Source organism: Rhincodon typus, chromosome 10 (assembly GCF_021869965.1).
Source record: "Rhincodon typus isolate 14 chromosome 10, sRhiTyp1.1, whole genome shotgun sequence".
Taxonomy (NCBI): Eukaryota; Metazoa; Chordata; class Chondrichthyes; order Orectolobiformes; family Rhincodontidae; genus Rhincodon; species Rhincodon typus.
Genome location: NC_063341.1, coordinates 2,133,467 through 2,151,417, shown reverse-complemented (window position 1 = coordinate 2,151,417; position 17,951 = coordinate 2,133,467). Strand labels below are relative to the sequence as shown.

Below are 17,951 nucleotides of genomic sequence, written 5' to 3'. Positions count from 1 at the left end.
CTCTCATTCCCGCCTCCCCAACCTGTCCGGCCTCTCTCCCACCTACCTACTCCTCCCACCTCACTGACCAATCCCCACCACTGCCTACCTGCACTCACCTATCGCTATCCCACCTGCCTTTCCCAGCCCCACCTCTCCTCTCTCTGTTTATTTCAGAGCTCCCTTCCCCATTTCTGAAGAAGTGACCCGACCTGAAACGTCAGCTTTCCTGCTCCTCTGAGGCTGCCTGGCCTGCCGTGTTCCTCCAGCTCCACACTGTGTTATCTCTGATTCCAGCATCAGCAGTTCTTACTATCTCTGAGTGATTTATAACACCACTGATGAGGATGTACTAAACAAACCTAAGTCACTGTTAAATCTTTAATTCGGAGATTCACATATAAGTATTAATCAATTAAAACCTTCTAACTGACTAAAGATTTAACAGCATCTTAGGTTTGTTTAATACATCCTCATCAGTGAAGCGACCCTTTGATCTCTTACTTATAAATTCTGTGTCTGATACGACCTCTCTCACTAACACCTGAAGAAGGAATGAGGGTCTGAAAGCTTGTGTTTTCAAATAAACCTGTTGGACTGTAACCTGGTGTCATGTGATTTCTGACCTTGTCCATCCCATTCCAACACTGGCACCTCCACATCATGCCAGTGAGCCTGCTGTAGATTCCCAAGGCTTCAAGCCCAGAAATCAGTAGGTTGCTACAATGTCTGCTTTACAACTTGTGATGTGTTTTCACTGTTGTAATTAAACTAACCCACAGAGTTTGTCAGACCGTGATGAGCAATCGGTTATTTGATTTTCATTGTGAACTTGGCAGTTAGTTGTTCTTGAGCATATTCCCCCTTAAAGTTCCCTTGCAACAGTCAGCGAAGCTAACACTGCACTATCAGACCATCTCCCCAAGGGGCAGTGTGTAGGTGAGAAATCGGAGGGAGCAAGGATAGATTACTGGGGAACTCCGGAGGGAACAGTGCAGGAGCAGGAAGAGAAACAGTTGCAGGGAATTCTCTGGCTCCAACGAGATGGGTGAGAATAGAACCAGGTGAGAGCTGGTAGTGTCTCTCTGCATAGACGACACGGGACTGGGCAGCTTCTTAGGGTCTTCTCAGGTCACCTGACCCAACTGCCAACCCAAGTGCTTCCCCACCCTGGACTGCAAATCCGAAATGTGGGTAGCCATTCTTAAGGGATGGGTTCAGGGAGTCCGACTCTGTGACTCTGACCCAGGATAGAAAATCAAAGCTTTAGTAATCAATTTAATTAATCAAGGCTGCTCCAAGCCACTACATGTCACTGATTCTAGAAGGAACCAACGGTTTCTTTATAAACATGAAAATGACGTTACTTGATAGTGTTGTCTTTCATACTTCTTTCCATGCTGAATACAACCAAGGTGAGATTGTATAACCACTGAGTTTTTCGAAGTTACTGCCAAAGAGATGAGGGGTCCACGCCTTTTCATATCATGTTGCTAATTCCTACCATTGCTTTTCCTCAAGCTTTACCTTTGTTGATATTCTCACTCTGCTGGGATGAAAGGCCTTGTAACATGTAATCTCAGGAACAATCTAATACTACTTTACACTCAATATTTATTCATCTTATTTATTTCTATATATATCTTTTTTTATTACAGCATTCATGGTCTTCAAATTGATCTGTCTATATTGTTACCAGCATCATTGAGTGTGACCACAGCTTAAAGCAATTCTGTCTTACTGAATTCTGGAGGAACTCAGCAGGCCTGGAAGCATCTATGGAGAGAAAAACAGAGTTAATGTTTCAGGTCCGGTGCAACTCTTGTTCAGAACTCTCTATACAGTTTGAAATGTATTAGAAAGTATACAAGTTTATGAACTGAAAAGAGAAAGACAAAGGATGGGTGTATGAACAGGGAGGGTTTAGAGGGATGTGGGCCAAATGCTGGCAAATGGGACTAGATTAATTTAGGATATCTGGTCGGCATGGACAAGTTGGACTGAAGGGTCTGTTTCCATGCTGTATGACTCTATGACAGTGGACAGGGTGTTGGAGGAAGATGGCGTAGGCTCTGTGTCAAAGGTTGGAGACAGGTTGAGAGGAAGGCAGAGGGAGAGGTTATTGCAATCTGACAGAGGTCAGATGGGGCTTTAATAAAAGCTGTTTCAGTACTGGGGCAGGGCCAATGGATGATAAATTAAAGAATTCAATTCTTTGAATTTCCTCTGCTTTATGCTGTCTCCGGATCAGATAATGACATGTTGTGTCTGGTGCAAAGCTCCTGTTCTGCTGCAAGTCTGAAAATCATTACTTGGTCTTTATGTTGTAGAGAAGTGAAACAAACAGACAGTATCCGAAGGTGGGTGTTCGAGTTAAATGAGGCAAGCTTCCTCTATAAATAGATTTAATTGGACCCTCAATGTAGTCAGCAGAGCTTTATCAAATTAAATAATCAGCCTATCACTTGTTTGGGACACACGACTGCATTGTTTTGTCGACCCTTATAGAAATTTATAAAATCATGAGGGGCAAGGATAGGGTGAATAGCCAAGGTCTTTTTCCCAGGGTTGGGGAGTCCAAAACTAGAGGGAATAGTTTTAAGGTGAGAGGGGGAAGATTTAAAAGGGAGCCAAGGGGCAACTTTTTCATGCAGAGGGTGGTGCATGTATGGAATGAGCTGCCAGAGGAAGTTGTGGAGTTTGGTACAATTACAACATCTAAAAGGCATCTGGATGGGTATACGAATAGGAAGGGTTTAGAGGGATGTGGGCCAAATGCTGGCAAATGGGATTGGATTAATTTAAGATAGCTGATCAGTTGGACCAAAGGGCCTGTTTCTGTGCTGTACATCTCTGTGACTTTTTGACCTTATGATCTGCAATCCAGCTATCCCAGCAACCCCAGCCACTAATGCCCCTCCCAGCAAACCAACCAGTCCTGACCCCCTCTAAGTAAGCTTCAGATCACCCTATTTCACTAAACCTCTCCCCCATTCTAACTACAGACTGTCCACACCACCCACCCTGCTGCTGGCTCCCAACTGTGCCTCAGAAAGCTTTCCTGCTAACCTTCCAAGTGAAATCTGGATTTACTCAACAAGCCTCAGTGTCCTGTGGGAGTTGTCATGAATTGTCATGGAACCCAATCTGGTTTCATTAATGAAGAAATCTAACAACGAGAGATCCAACACAGTGGCTCCCAGGTTGTGTGTGTGGTGTGTGTGGGTGTGCGTGTGTGTGAGAGTGTGAGATCTGCCATTCTCACCCAGTCTGGCCTATACGTGACTCCAGATCCACACCAACGTGGTTGAAGCAGAGAAAATAGGAGCAAGTGTAAGCCATTCTGCCCTTTGAACCTACTTCAGCATTCAATATGATCACAGCTGATCATCCCACTTAGTCCCCTGCTCCTGCTTTCTCCCCACAAGTTTTGATCCCTTTAGCCCGAAGAACTATATCTAACTCCTTCTTGAAAACATTCAATGTTTTGTCCTCAACCGCGTTCTGTGGCAGTGAATTTCCACAGGTTCACAGGCTCTGGGTGAAGAGATTTCTCCTCATCTCAGTCCTAAATAGTTTACCCCGCATCCTTAGGCTGTGAGCCCTGGTTCTGGACTCCCCTGGTCATTGGGAACACCCTTCCTGTGTTTATCCTGTCTCATTCTGTCAGAATTTTATAGGTTTCTGTAAGATCCTGCCTCATTCTTCTAACCTCTAGCGAATATAGTCCTAACCGATACAGTCCCCCATCATACATCAGTCCTGCCATCCCATTGGTAATGGGAGTGGTTGGGTCACTTGGTTTGAGGGCAATTAGGGACAAGGAACAAACAATGGCCTTGCCAGTAACTTGGAACAGTGCTGTATATTCCAACACTGCAGCCCCTTGGTGAGCCTGGTAGCTATTTCTTGTCGTGCAGAGATCAGTAATGTGGACTATATCTCGATCTTTTGTTTTGAGGAAGACATTGATTCCTGATATCTGGGACATGATCTAATTTATTGGCTTTTCCCAAATCTAGCAGGGAAACCAAAGGGGTCATGGCATCGCCGTGGATGGAACGTATAAAAAAAATCAGCTAGAGTCCATTCAGCCCATCAAGCTAGTTCTACTCGCCAATTAAGCTGGTCTGAATCCTAGCTCCACCTGCCCATATCCATAAAGCCATAGAGTCATACAGCACGGAAACAGACCCTTTGGTCCAACTCGTCCAAGCCGACCAGGCATTCAAATCTTACTTAGTCCCATTTGCCAGCATATCTGTCCAAACGTTTCCTACACATTTACCCATCCAGGTGCTTGTTAAACGTTGTAATTGTACCCGTCTCCACCATTTCCTCTGTAAGTTCATTCCATACATGCACCACCCTCTGCATGAAAAAGTTGCTCCTTAGATCCCTTTTAAATCTTCCCCCTCTCACCTTAAACCTATGCCCACTAGTTTTGGACTCCCCCACCCTGGGGAAAAAGACGTTGGCTATTCACCCTATCCGTGCCCCTCATGATTTTATAAACCTCTATAAGGCCTCTGATGCTCCAGGGAAAAAAGCCCCGGTCTATTCAGCCTCTCCCTAAAGCTCAACACCTCCAGTCTCAGCAACATGTTTATCAATCTTTTCTGCACCCTCTCAAATTTAACAATATCCTTCCTATAGAAGGGAGACAAGAATTGCACCAAGTATTCTAAAAGAGGCCTCACAAATATCCTTTTGAAAGGACAGACAGATGGGCAGAGGGCAAGGTTGCCTTGTTAGCAAGAAATGAAATTAAATTGATAGCAAGAAGTGATATAGAGTTTATGTGGTCTCTGAACCCAAGAAATATCCCAGGAAATCTATATGGATCCCAGGGCCTCAACAATTTTTAGGGGAGAGAATTGCAGATTTCCATGACTATTCGTGTACAAAGTATAAGGTTAATATTTGAATGTATAAATAATAGGGTACATCAGTGGCATCGTAAGAGCTCATACAATGTTGGAGAGATTTTGAAGAGAGATGCCACTGAGTAGTCTTTGAGTTAAGTCTGTGAGTAAGTACTTCATGGAATATCAAATAAGCAGTTATATTAAAATACCTTAAATCTCAACTCATTTCAGTAACATAAAACAATCAGTCTCCTCCACAGAAACCTCCATTATAGAACCCAGACCATATGTTACAGCCTTGTAGTAAGTAAGCTTCAAGATACCTGACTTGAGAACAGCTTGATTATCCATGATATAGGTTACATGTACCAACATAGGAAAACACAAACCACATCACTCACTATTCAATCTCTGGCAGCATTGTAGCTGAGCTACAGAGATGGGTAGAGACTCTGATGCTGGTATAACCGGAAAGGGGAAATCAAAATGACAAATCACGGTTGCCTTTGGAGAATGACAGCGTAATGAGGACTATAAAGGAGGATCAAGTAGAGATACTAAAATGTTACTGAGGTCAGAAGACCTGGTCACAAGAGGTTGATACATACAAAGAACATGAAGCAAAGGAACAGGTCATTCAACTGATTCATATTTCACAAGTACACCTCCCTTCATCTAAACCAGTCAACAAATCCTTCTATATTATTCGCTTCATCTATTTTCCAACAGAAAGAGCTGGGCACCAGTTGGCAGCAGGACACTTCGCGTCTTCACACCTCATTTTCTAAATCAGATTTTAGGGAGTTTGGAAGAGCCACATGCATAAGTGCAGATCGATAGGATATGTGGCTGGAGATCTGTTGTAGGCGGGACAACGTCAGCCTCTTGAGGAATTAGGTCTGCTTCTGGTACAGGTGGGACCTGTACAAGCTGGAAATGTTCCACCTTATAACATGACTGGGACCGACACCTTCGCTAGTGCTGCTAGGGCTGGTTTAAACTAGCTAACTGGGGAAGGATAAATGCAAGGGATTGCATTTTGGTAAAACCAACAAGGGCAGGACTTATACATTTAAAAGTAGGGTCTTGTAGAACAGAGAGACCTAGGGGTTCAGGTACATAATTCTTTGAAGTTTGCATCACATGTAGACAGAGTGGTTAAGAAGGCAGTTAGCACATTTGCCTTCATTGCTCAGACCTTTGAGTATAGGAGTTACGACATCATATTCACAGAATACTACAGTTTGGAAGCAGGCCATTTGCCACACTGAATCTGCACTGACCCTCCTACCCAGACCCAACCTCCCACTCTATCCTGTAACGCTGCATTTCCCATGGCTAATCCACCTAGGCAATTTAGCATGGCCAATCCACCTAACCTACACATCTTTGGACAGTGGGAGGAAACCTATGCAGATACAGGGAGAATGTGCAAATTCCACACAGACAGCCGCCCGAGGGTGGAATTGAACCCAGGTCCCTGAGACAGCAGTGCTAACAACTGAGCCACCGTGCCACTCTTGTTGAGGTTATACCGAATGTTGGTGAGGCCTCTTCTGGAGTAGTGTGTGCAGTTCTGGGTCACCCTGCTATAGGAAGGATATTATTAAGCTGTAGAGTGCTCAGAAAAGATTGACCAGGATGTTGCCACTAATGGAAGGTTTGAGTTACCAGAAGAGGCTATATAGTCCAGGACTTCTTTCTCTGGAGCATAGGAGGTTGAGTGGTGACCTAATAGAGGTTTATAAAATTATGAGGGTATAAACAAGGTGAATAGCAGGTCTCTTTTCCCTAGGGTGGGGGACTTCAAAACTAGGCTGCATATTTTTAAGGTGAGAGGAGAAAGATTTAAAAAGGGCAAGGGGCAAATACGCTAAGTGTGGAATGAACTTCCAGAGAAAGTGATGGATGTGGGTACAGTTACAACGTTTAAAAGACATTTGGATAGTACATGAATAAGAAATGCTTGGAGGGATATGGCCCAAATGCTGGCAGATGGGACTAGTTTAGTTTGGGATTATGGTCGGCATGGATTGTTTCGGCCAAAGGGTCTGTTTCTGTGCTGTATGACTCTATGACCTGAAAGGAATTTAAGTTGGTAATAGGATGTAGAAAAGCTGCAAGGAACATTAAAAGACTGGAAAAACCAACTCAGTACAACCCAAATGTGGAACAATAGCAAGGAGACAATGTTAAGGGCTATCTACCTGAAAGCACACAACATTCACAAACAAGGCAGATGGTCTAAAGGCACAAATAGACTTACAGGGGTTATGATCTACTGGCTATGACAGAAATATGGCGGCATGGTGACCTGGACTCAGGAACTGAATATTCAGTGTTGAGGAAGGACCAGACAAGTGGAGGAGAGGACAGAGTTCTGTTGATAATAAGCGATGGGATCCCTTATTAGTCCAAAATGCAGCATCTATTGGAGTGGAATTCAGAAACAGCAAGGGCAGAAGACATTAGTTGGAGTTACCTAAAAGCCATCAAGTACTTGTGGTAGTATGGGGCATGGTATTAATCAGGAGAGGGGAGACATATGTAACAGTTATCATGGGTGACTGCATGTAGACTGGGTAAATCAATTGAGCCCAGAGGCTGTGCGGGATAAATTTCTGGAGTTTATTAGGGATAGCTTTCTGCAGCAGTATGATGATGAGCCACCTAGAGAATATCTAGTCTTAAGTAATGAAAAAAGGGCTAATTAGAAACCAAGCTGTAAAAGAACTGTTGGGGATGAGGGACTACAACATGGTCGAATTTTACATCATGTTTGAAAGTACGGTAGTTCAATCTCTGCTTAATTTGAATAAGGAAAATTAGAAAGGCTGAGCTGAACTGGGAAAATACATTAAAATGCGAAAATACATTAAAATGCATGACTCTACATTGGGAATGGATAGTTCTTAAAGACCTATGATATGATTTACAGCAACTATACATTCCTTCAAAGCACAAAATCTCAAAAAAGATTATCAAAAGAGGTTCAGGATTGTACAGATTAAAAGACTTATAAAAAGTTCCCAGAAACAGTAATGGGAGGCTTATAAAATATAACAAGGGAGGACCAAGAAACAGATAAGAAAAGGGACAATAAAATATGAATGCACTCTCATTAAAAAAAATTAAAATGTATTGTAAAAAGGATTCATTTGGCTAAACTAAATGTGGGTCCATTAAAGGGAGAGTCAGGAGAATTTATAATGAAAGACGGAGAAATGGCAGAGAAACTAAATAACTGAGAAAGAATAAAGAAATCGCCCAGAATTAGAAATCCAGGGAGAACGAGGAGTTGAAGGAAATTAGTATACATAAGAAAATTGTACTGGAGGATTAAGAAGCTGGGACCTGATGGTCTACATCGCAGAGTGTTGAAGGAAGTGGCTATAGAGATAGTCAATACATTGGTAATGATCTTCCATAATTCCATAGATTTTAGAATAATCCTGCAGATTGCAATGAAGCAAATGTCACCCCACTATTTAATAAGGGAATGAGAGAGAAAACAGGGAACTGCAGAGCTGACAACCTTACATCAGTATTAGGGAAGAGTACTAGAATCCACGATAAAGGATGGGATAAATAGATAATTGTACTAATTTGGCAGAGTCAAGCATGGATTTGCAAATGGGAAATTGAACTTGTTAGAGTTTTTTGAAGATATTACTAATAAAATTGATGAAGGACTGCTGACGGACATGATGTACTTAGATTTTCGGAAGGCTTTTGATAAAGTCCCCCACAGGAGACTGATGAGAAAGATTAAAGCACGCGGTATGGGAGGTAATGTACAGGCATGGATTAATGATTGGCTGGCAGACAGAGGAATAGATGGGTCATTCTGGTGTTGGTCAGAATGTGGCCAATGGGTTACCACAAAGAACAGCACTGAGTGCTCCCCATCTGTTCACAACATGCAACATTGATTTGGACGTGGGGACTAAATGTAATATTTCTAAATTTAGCGATGATACAAAGCGATGAGGGAATGTGTGTAGTGGGGAAGATGTAAAATGGTTTTGGGAGGACTTGGACAGGCTTAGCGAATGGACAAGACCATGGCAGATGGAACACAATGTGGAAAGATTATCCACTTTGGTAGGAGAAACAGATAGGCAGAGTCTTTCTTAAATGGTGAAAGGTTGGAGACTGCAGATATACACAGGGTGTCCTTATTGCTAAGTCATTGAAGACTATCATGCAGGTGTGGTGAGCTGTTATAGAGTCAGAGAGTCATACAGCACGGAAACAGACCCTTCGGTCCAACCAGTCCATGCTGAACATAATCCCAGACTAAACTACTCCCACCTGCCTGCTCCTTACCCATATTCATCCAAACCTTTCCAAGTCTATCCAAATGTTTTTTTAAATGTTTAATTGTACCCGCATCCACCACTTCCTCAGGAAGTTCATTCCACACCTGAACCACCCTCTGTGTAAAAGATTTGCCTCTCATGTCTTTTTTAAATCTCTCTCCTGTCACCTTAAAAATGTGCCCCCCTAGTCTTGAAATCCCCCATCCCATGGAAAAGACAACGATCATTAATCTGTCTACACGTCTCATTATTTTATAAACTTCTATCAGGTTGCCTCTCAACCTCCTACACTCCAGTGCAAAATGTCCCAGCCTAAACATCCTCTCCTTATAACTCAAACCTTCTATACCCAGCAACATCCTGGTAAATCTGTTCTGAACCCTCTTCAGCTTGATAATTTCCCTCCTATTACTGGGTGACAAGAACTGGACACAGTAATCCAGAAGAGGCCTTACCAATGTCCTGTACAACCTCAACATGACTTCCCAACTCCTATTCTCAAAGGACTGAGCAATGAAGGCAAGCATGCTAAATGAATTTTTAATCATCCTGCCTATAAGTGATGCAAACTTCAAAGAATTTTGTACCTGTACCCCTATGTCTCTCTGTTCTACAACACTACCCAAGGCACTACCATTAATTGTATAAGCCCTACCCTTGCTTTTTTGTGGCAAAATGTAATACCTCACATTTATCCAGATTGAACTCCATCTGCCATTTTTAGCCCATTCACCCATTTCATCAAGATCCCTTTGTAATCTTAGAAAACCCTCTTCACTGTCTACTATGCCACCAATTTTGGTGTCATCCGCAAACTTACTAACCACGCCTTCTATATTCTCATCCAAATCATTTATATAAATGACAAAGAAAAGAGGATCCAAAACTGATCCGTGTGGAACACCACTGGTGACAGGCCTCCAGTCTGAAAAGCAACCCTCAAACATTACTCTGTCTCCTGCTGTTAGGCCAGTTATGTATCTAATTGGCAAGCTCCCCCGAATCTCACTAACTTTACTAGTTAGTCTACCATAAGGTACTTTGTCAAAGGCTGCACCAAAATCCAACGAAATAACATCTACTGCTCTGCCATCAACTATATTTTTGGTAAATTCCTCAAAAAACTCGATCAAGTTTGTGAGACACAATTTTCCTCACACAAAACCATGCTGGCTATCCTTAATCAATTCCTGTCTCTCTAAATGTCCATAAGTCCTATCTTTTATAATCACCTCCTACAATTTACCCACAACCGAAGTCAGACTCACAGGTTTATAGTTCCCCGGTTTCTCCTTACAATCTTTCTTAAACAAAGGTACAACATTAGCCAGCCTCTAGTCATCAGGCACCTCACCCGTAGACATAGATGATGCAAATATTTCTGCAAGGGGTCTCGTAATTTCCTCCCTTACTTGCCTCGATGTTCTGGAATAAATTAGATCAGGACTAAAGGAATGTTGAAAGAGGGTTTGAGCCCAGAAATAGTGAAGTCTTTCTTCAGTTGTAGGGAGCTTGGCTCAACTGCACTCTTTGCAGTTTTGGGCTCTTTAACTCAGCAAAGATATTATTGTCATAGAGAGAGTGGTCCCCCAGACATGTTCCCGGAATGGTAGGGCTGGCCTACGAAGGATGATTAGCCCAGAATTTCAAAGAATAATAGGTGAGCTCAGTGAAACCTACAAATACTGAAAGGGATAGATGGGGTAGTTGCATGTAAGATATCCCTTTGGTTTCTTTTATTCATTTGCAGGATGAGGACATCACTGGCCAGGCCAACGTTTATTGCCCAGAGGGCAGTTAAGAGTCAATCACAATGCTGTGGGTCTGGAGTCACATGTAGGCCAAACCAGGTAAGGACAGCAGTTTCCTTCCCTGAAGGACATTAGTGAACCAGATAGGTTTTTGCAACAAAAAACTGATGGTCATCATTAGACTCATAATTCTAGATTTTTAACCAAATTCAGATTCTATCATCTACCATGGTAGGATTTGAACTCAGGTCCCTAGGACATTACCTGAGTCTCTAGATGGATAGTCTAGTGATAATACCACTAGGCCATTGCTTCCCTTTGGTTGGGGTGTCTAGGACCGGGGGCACAATTTAAAAAGAAGGAGATAGCATTTATGACATGACATGTTGCTCAGAGAGTCGTGAAACCTGCCAAAAATGGCCTTGGAAGCTCAGTCTTTGAATTTTTGACGTGTTTAAGGCAGGGTTTGATAGGTTTCTGATGACCAGTGGCATTACAAGGATATCGGGATCGGGGTGGGTAAAAGGCAGTGAAGTGTCCAATCAGCCACAATTGTATTGAATGGTGGGGCAGGGTCAATGGGGGCTGAATGGCCTCCTCCTGTCCCTATGTATCATTTACAGACTTGGATGGTGATGATACAATGAACAGCCACTGAGTGTCACTGTTGCACCTCACTCTCAGCCATTCCTGCTTTCTCCCCTTCAGCGATCACTCGCGCGCGCACGCGCACACGCACACACATATAAGCTGAGGTTTTTGTTTCACAGTCACATTTCTCACAAAGCTGCTGCTACCCTTCACGTCGAAGCAGCTTCGTTCACTCATGTCCTCAATGGAGCCTGGAAGGGAAGACCTGGAGGTGTCAGACCCTGCCCATCTCCCTGTTTGCACTGTAGGTGAGGCAGCAGCCTGAAACGAGAGACTGCACACAATTATTCAGAGACCAGCATCAGTTCCCTAAGAGGAGAGATGCAGGTGTGCGTATGTTAGTTATTGGCATAGCAAGACTCCATGCTGGAACAATCCAGTCAGTCCCATTTCCCCGCGCACTCCCCGTTACTCTGCAAGATTGTTTCCTTCAAGTATCTGTCTAGTTTCCTTTTGATATCATTCATCAAATCCAACTCCAACCCTCACGGGCAGTGAGTTCCAGGTCATTACCACTCACTGTGGAAAAACGTTCTTTCTAACATCTCCCCATTGCCCAGTATCTCCTGACCAATACCTTCAATCTGGGTCCCCTAGGCTGCATCATCAGCCAATGGGAGCAGCTTTCCTTGTCTCCCTTATCCAAACCCGTTATAACCCTATCCATCTCGATTAAATTTCCCCTCGATCTCCTCCGCTCCATGGAGAACAACCTCAGGTTCTCCAATTGAACCTTGTCAGTAAATTCCCTCATCACTGGACCCATACTGTTAAAGCTCCCCTGCACTCTCTCGAGAACCCTCACACACTTCCCAGAGTGTGGGAAGCAAAACTGGAAACCAATCTCTAGGTGGGGCCTAACTGGAACTTGTACTCTGCATATTTGCTGCACTACGCATTTGCTAAAAGCAGTCAAACAGAAATTAACCTATCCATGAGATCCTGGATTTGTTTTGAATCATGAATAATTTGTTCTAACGCTCTCATGGAGAAAATCGATTACAACGTATCCAGGAATAGAATCCCTACGGAGCAGAAAGGGGCTGTTCATCTCATCAAGTCTGCATGACTCTCTGAAGAGTATTCCCACACCTCATCCCATCCCATCACCCTGAATTTACCATGGCTAATCCACCGAGCCTGCACATTACCAGGCAACTTAGCATGACCAATCCACCTAAGCTGCACTTCTTTGGATTGTGGAAGGAAACCGGAGCACCCAGAGGAAACCCACACAAAATAAGGAAGAACCTGCAAACTCCACATAGACAGTCGCTCGAGACTAGAATTGAACCCAGCTCACTAGCACCATGAGGTAGCAGTGCTAACCAATGAGCCACAGTATCCTGGTTGGACAACTGAGAAATAACATTGCAAAACAAGGAACAATCTTTTCAACAGAAAGGCCTAGTGCTGACTGAAATAACACAGCATGGAGCTGGAGGAACACAGCAGGCCAGGCAGCATCAGAGGAGCAGGAAAGTTGACGTTTCGGGTTGGGACCCCTGCTGACTGAAGCCTGATTTCACTTGGATAAGGGAACCACATGCAGCATTTCTGAGTTCGCCGATGACACAAAACATGGTGGGATTGTGTGTGGACAGCAGGAAGCAAGGAGGCTTCAAGGTGATTTAGACAAGTGGAGTGAGTGCACACACAGACATGGCATATGCTGTACAACATGGCAAAATGTGTGAAAACCAGAAAGGCAGGTTATTATGTAAATGGTGATATATTGGGAAGCATAGATGTCCAAAGGGATCTGGGTATATTTGTATATCAGTCAATGAAAGTAAACAGGCAGGAGCAGCAAGTAATTAAGAAGGTACACTGACCTTCATTGCAAGAGAATTGAGTTCAGAAGTAGGGATGTCCTAGTGCAGTTATACAGGGTCTCAGTGAGACCACACCAGTGTGCAGTTTTGGTCTCCCTACCTAAAACAGGATAGACCTGCCATACAGGGAGTACAGTGGAAGTTCACTGGGCTGGTACTGAGGATGGCAGGACTGTCCTACAAGGGGAGGTTGGTTCGAATGGGCCTGGATTCACTCAAGTTTAGAAGGATGAGAGGGGATCTAATGAAATGTATAAAACTCTAACAGGGCTGGACAGACCCGATGCAGGGAGGAGGTTTCCCCTGGTTGGGGAGTCTAGAACCAGGGGACACAGTCTCAGGGCGATACAGGGTAGACCATTTAGGACTGAGATGAGGAAACAATTCTTCACTCAGAGGGTGGTCAACCTGTGGAATTTTCTCCCACAGGAAGCCAAGACACCCAATATATTCAAGAAAAAGAGAAATAATTTTTCACATTTTAACAGCATCAAGAGGAATGGGGAGAAATGGGAATGTGGCATTGAGAGAGAGGATCAACCATGATCAACCTGAGTGACTCAAAGAGCCAACTGGTTACTCCTGCCCTTAATTTCTATGTTTCACCCGAGCCAACACTGGGAACTAATTATTCCTGAACACAAACTGAGGAACAACGCTTGGCGATAAAGATTGAAACAGACTAATGAAAAGGGGTTCTTAAGAACAGTCATCCTGGAAAATGTTAACTCTGTGTTTCTCTCTCTCTACAGATACTGCCAGACCCAGTGAGTTTCTCCAGCATTTTCTGTGTTTCACAGAATCCATACAGTGTGAAAACAGGCCTTTCAACCCAACATCAACAATGTGAAGACCACCCAACCCAGACCCATTACCCCAACCTGTAATTCCCATGGCTAACACACCTAATCTACACATCCCTGGACACCATGGGACAATTTAACATGGCCAATCCACCTAGCCTGCGCATCTTTGGACTGTGGGAGGAAACCAGAGCACCCGGAGGAAACACACACAGATACAGGGAGAACAAACAAACTCCACACAGACAGTTGCCCGAGGGTGGAATCAAACCCAGGTCCCTAGCGCTGTGAGGCAGCAGTGCTAACCACTGAGCCACCGCGCCACCCATCTGGTTCAGATCGCCAGCATTCACAGTATTTTGCCTCTGTAAAAAAACATTACCATTGCTTAATGTTGAAAAGGAACTATGCTCAGGTGGTCAACAACTTTTCTTTATGGATAAAGTAACAGCCATTCCTCAGTTTTCCAAAGTTCTGTGAAAACTAGAGTATGCATTAACATTAACCTTGGATCACGATGGATGGGGGAGGGGTTAAGGAAGTTAAACCCCCCACATAAGCAGCTGAGAACCTTTCTCCCTGATGGATTCCAGACCAAGTGAGGATCCCATGGAATATTCCATGGGGACAGCACAGTGGCTCCGTGGGTTAGCATTGCTACCGCACAGTGCCAGGGACCCAGGTTCCTTTCCAGCCTGCATGGAGTTTGTGTGTTCTCCCTGTGTCTGCATGGGTTTCCTCCCGTAGTGCAAGGATGTGCAGGTTAGGTGGATTAACCGTGGGAAATGAGGATGGGATGGGTCTGGGTGGGATGCTCTTCAGAGGGTTGGTGTGGGCTTGATGAGCCGAATGACCTGCTTCCACACTGTAGGTATTCTGTAATTGTCACTGTGTGACTGGGAGTCCTGATTTCACTTGGAAATTGCTGCATGGGTTACCCAGGGATCGGCAAGATTTCAGGCAACGTGGGTTAAAACATTCCGTCCAGACAGAAGTGATCACAGAGAATTTGCAAGTGAGTTGCAGAAGATTGTCTCCCTTTTAGATTCTGAGAAGGATTAAAGAATTAAACAGAAAACGCTGAGGCTATTTCTGTCAGATGAACCTGATAGTTCTTGTATCAAACATACATCTGTTTTGCTGATTGATTTGAAAGTAATCCAGGAGAGGGCTTGATTGTAATTTCTGTTCATCCTTGAAGGCAGATCTCATTTTGACATATTTGATGTGATTAAATTCTCTCTTCCTCAACTGCATCTGACAAAGAAAATGAAGACCATGTTGAGAGATCCCTGTATAAAGTGGAGAATGTGAAGTGTCACTCATAAAGTGTCTGTGAAATTTACACTCTCTTTGTTAGTGCATAGATTAGATTACTGCTTGTCGCACCAGTATAGTCCCCGGCAAATGCCTAACAGGCAGGTTCAGCAAGATTAATTTGCCTTAATGTTATTCCTTGTTTCCATCGAAGGGAATAGTGCATTCATGATCCGTTTCTTATGTATTCATGCACCAGGAAAATGTCAAATTTTGTGGGTGGGCAGACAGGAGGTATGGACCCACACATCCACCACAACCCAGGAGAGGCGGAAGATGTTTTATCCCGTGGATAGCAGCAAGAGGCCACTGTGATGACAGCCTGGGCAGAGGTGGCTGAGGGGACCAGCAACTGTAAGCATTGGCACCATAGAGCCTGCTCCAGGCCCACAGGAGAATGAATATTGTGGCTGTGCAGGACATTGGTTTGGCCACTTTTGCAATACTGTGCTCAGCTCTGTTCTCCCTGCTACAGGGAAGACGTTGTTAAACTTGAAAGGGTTCAGAAAAGATTTACAAGGATTGGAGGGTTTGAGCTATAGGGAGAGGTTCAATAGACTGGGGCTATTTTCCCTGCAGCGTCGGAGGCTGAGGGGTGACCTTCAGGTGATTAGCCAAGGTCTTTTTCCTTAGGGTGGGGGTGTCCAAAACTAGAGGGGCATAGGTTTAAAGTGAGAGGGGAAATATTTAAAAGGGACCTTAAGGGGCAACCCTTTCACGCAGAGGGTGGTGTCTGTATGGAACGGGCTGCCAGAGGAAGTGGTGGAGGCTGGTACAATTACAACATTTAAAAGGCATCTGGATGAGTATATGAATAGGAAGAGCTTAGAGCAATATGGACCAAATGATGGCAAATGGGACTAGATCAGTTTAGGATATCTGGTCAGCATGGACAGGTTGGACCGAAGGGTCTATTTCCGTGCTGTAAGACTCTATGGCTTTATGAATGACTCCCTGTCCTCTGCAAGGGTTTGTCCAGTCCGCAGTGTAACAGCTGGTCAGTAGGTTTGCAGCAGCCAATCAGACGGCAGCTCTGAAGTTAGCTATATAAGTGTTCCACTACTCCATCCATTGCTTTCCTCTGGGCTGTGCAGTCAGCAAACGGTAGGACATTCCAGGCTCATCTCCCTCGTATGGACTCCAGATGGAGCAGTCAACTGCTCAGTTACCACCGACAGCAACGAGCTATTGGACCACCTGAGGCATCACAGCTAAGCCTCCCTTGCTTATCGGTGGCTGTGCATCAGGGGCAGACCCTTAACTCTGACTTCTGTTTGTTGTTTCAGTTTTGGCAGCTTTAAATTGAACAGCGGCAAACTTACTCTGGTAGCCCAGCCCTCTGTTATTGGCGAAGGCTGGGGGGGGGTGCGGTATTATCCACAACCAGAGACAGTCAGCACCTTCAGGACAGGAAGGCAGTGGGCACCGGGCCCCACCCCCTAGTGAGGGTCAGCACCTTCAGGAGAGGAGGAGAAGAGAGAGATATATTAGAAAAGGAAATTGATTGGGAATTTTTTTAATCTTATTCAATGAAATGTGAAATCCTTTTTAGCGAATGACCCGCTGCTGGTTACAGGACGTCAACAAATCCTTCAAAGCCTGTCACAGGACCGAGCAGCCGGTTTCCTGCCCTTGGTATTGGTTGCCAAGCATATTTTCTTTTGCACATTTAGCAGGAGATTGGAGATTTGTCGACTTTATCCCTGACTCGGTAACTGCAAAGCCTCCAAGTTATGGGGTTGGTCTGACTTTCGCACTTTTATGGGATGACAAAGTCTAGGGTTTGCACTGAAACCTGGCCCGTCAACCTTCCAGTGACAAGGAATTTGCAAATTCGGGCTGTGTCAGCTTTTGGTGTGGGCAATAGGATGTGGCCAGTGCTCAGGGCCACCTTTGCAATGGGGCAATGATTCCCCTTGGTAGCAGAAAGGGGACAGGGGACAAGGGAGCAGTGCAGTCTGAGGAAGCCCTCTGCTATGCTAGTTGGAGACTGGCTGTAATAGTACCCAGCCTCGCACACATTGAAATGAAACCAGCAAATCACATGATCAAACCAATAACAGGCACGAGGCAATGCAGACCACAATGTTCAAGATCCTGCATTGTATGTGGAATTTAAATTCCTCTCAGCTGAGGACATCAAAGACAGTTTTAATTCACATCAACTGTAAGCTTAATAACAGCAAGTTACAAACAACCATGGTCATATTTACAATTTTATATTAAACCTCAACTACTTTAAAAATGAATTACACAGCAATACTCCAGGCAGCACTCCCTCAGTACTGATCCTCCGACAGTGCGGCGCTCCCTCAGTACTGACTCTCCGACAGTGCGGCGCTCCCTCAGCACTGACCCTCCGACAGTGCTGTGGTCCCTCAGCACTGACCCTCTGACAATGCGGCACTCCCTCAGTACTGACCCT

At 44.3% G+C, this 17,951-nt stretch overlaps 1 long non-coding RNA gene across 1 annotated transcript in view; it reads right to left on the bottom strand.

Moving 5' to 3' along the window:
* Positions 1-1,592: 1,592 nt before the first annotated feature.
* Positions 1,593-17,951, bottom strand: part of LOC125484185 — a 16,940-nt gene continuing 581 nt past the window's right edge. Inside the window, exons 2-4 of the long non-coding RNA XR_007263025.1 lie at positions 16,849-16,982; positions 15,340-15,466; positions 1,593-1,755 (exon numbers count right to left, since the gene is read on the bottom strand). This is a non-coding gene — a long non-coding RNA (uncharacterized LOC125484185). The remainder of the gene's footprint in view (positions 1,756-15,339; positions 15,467-16,848; positions 16,983-17,951) is intronic.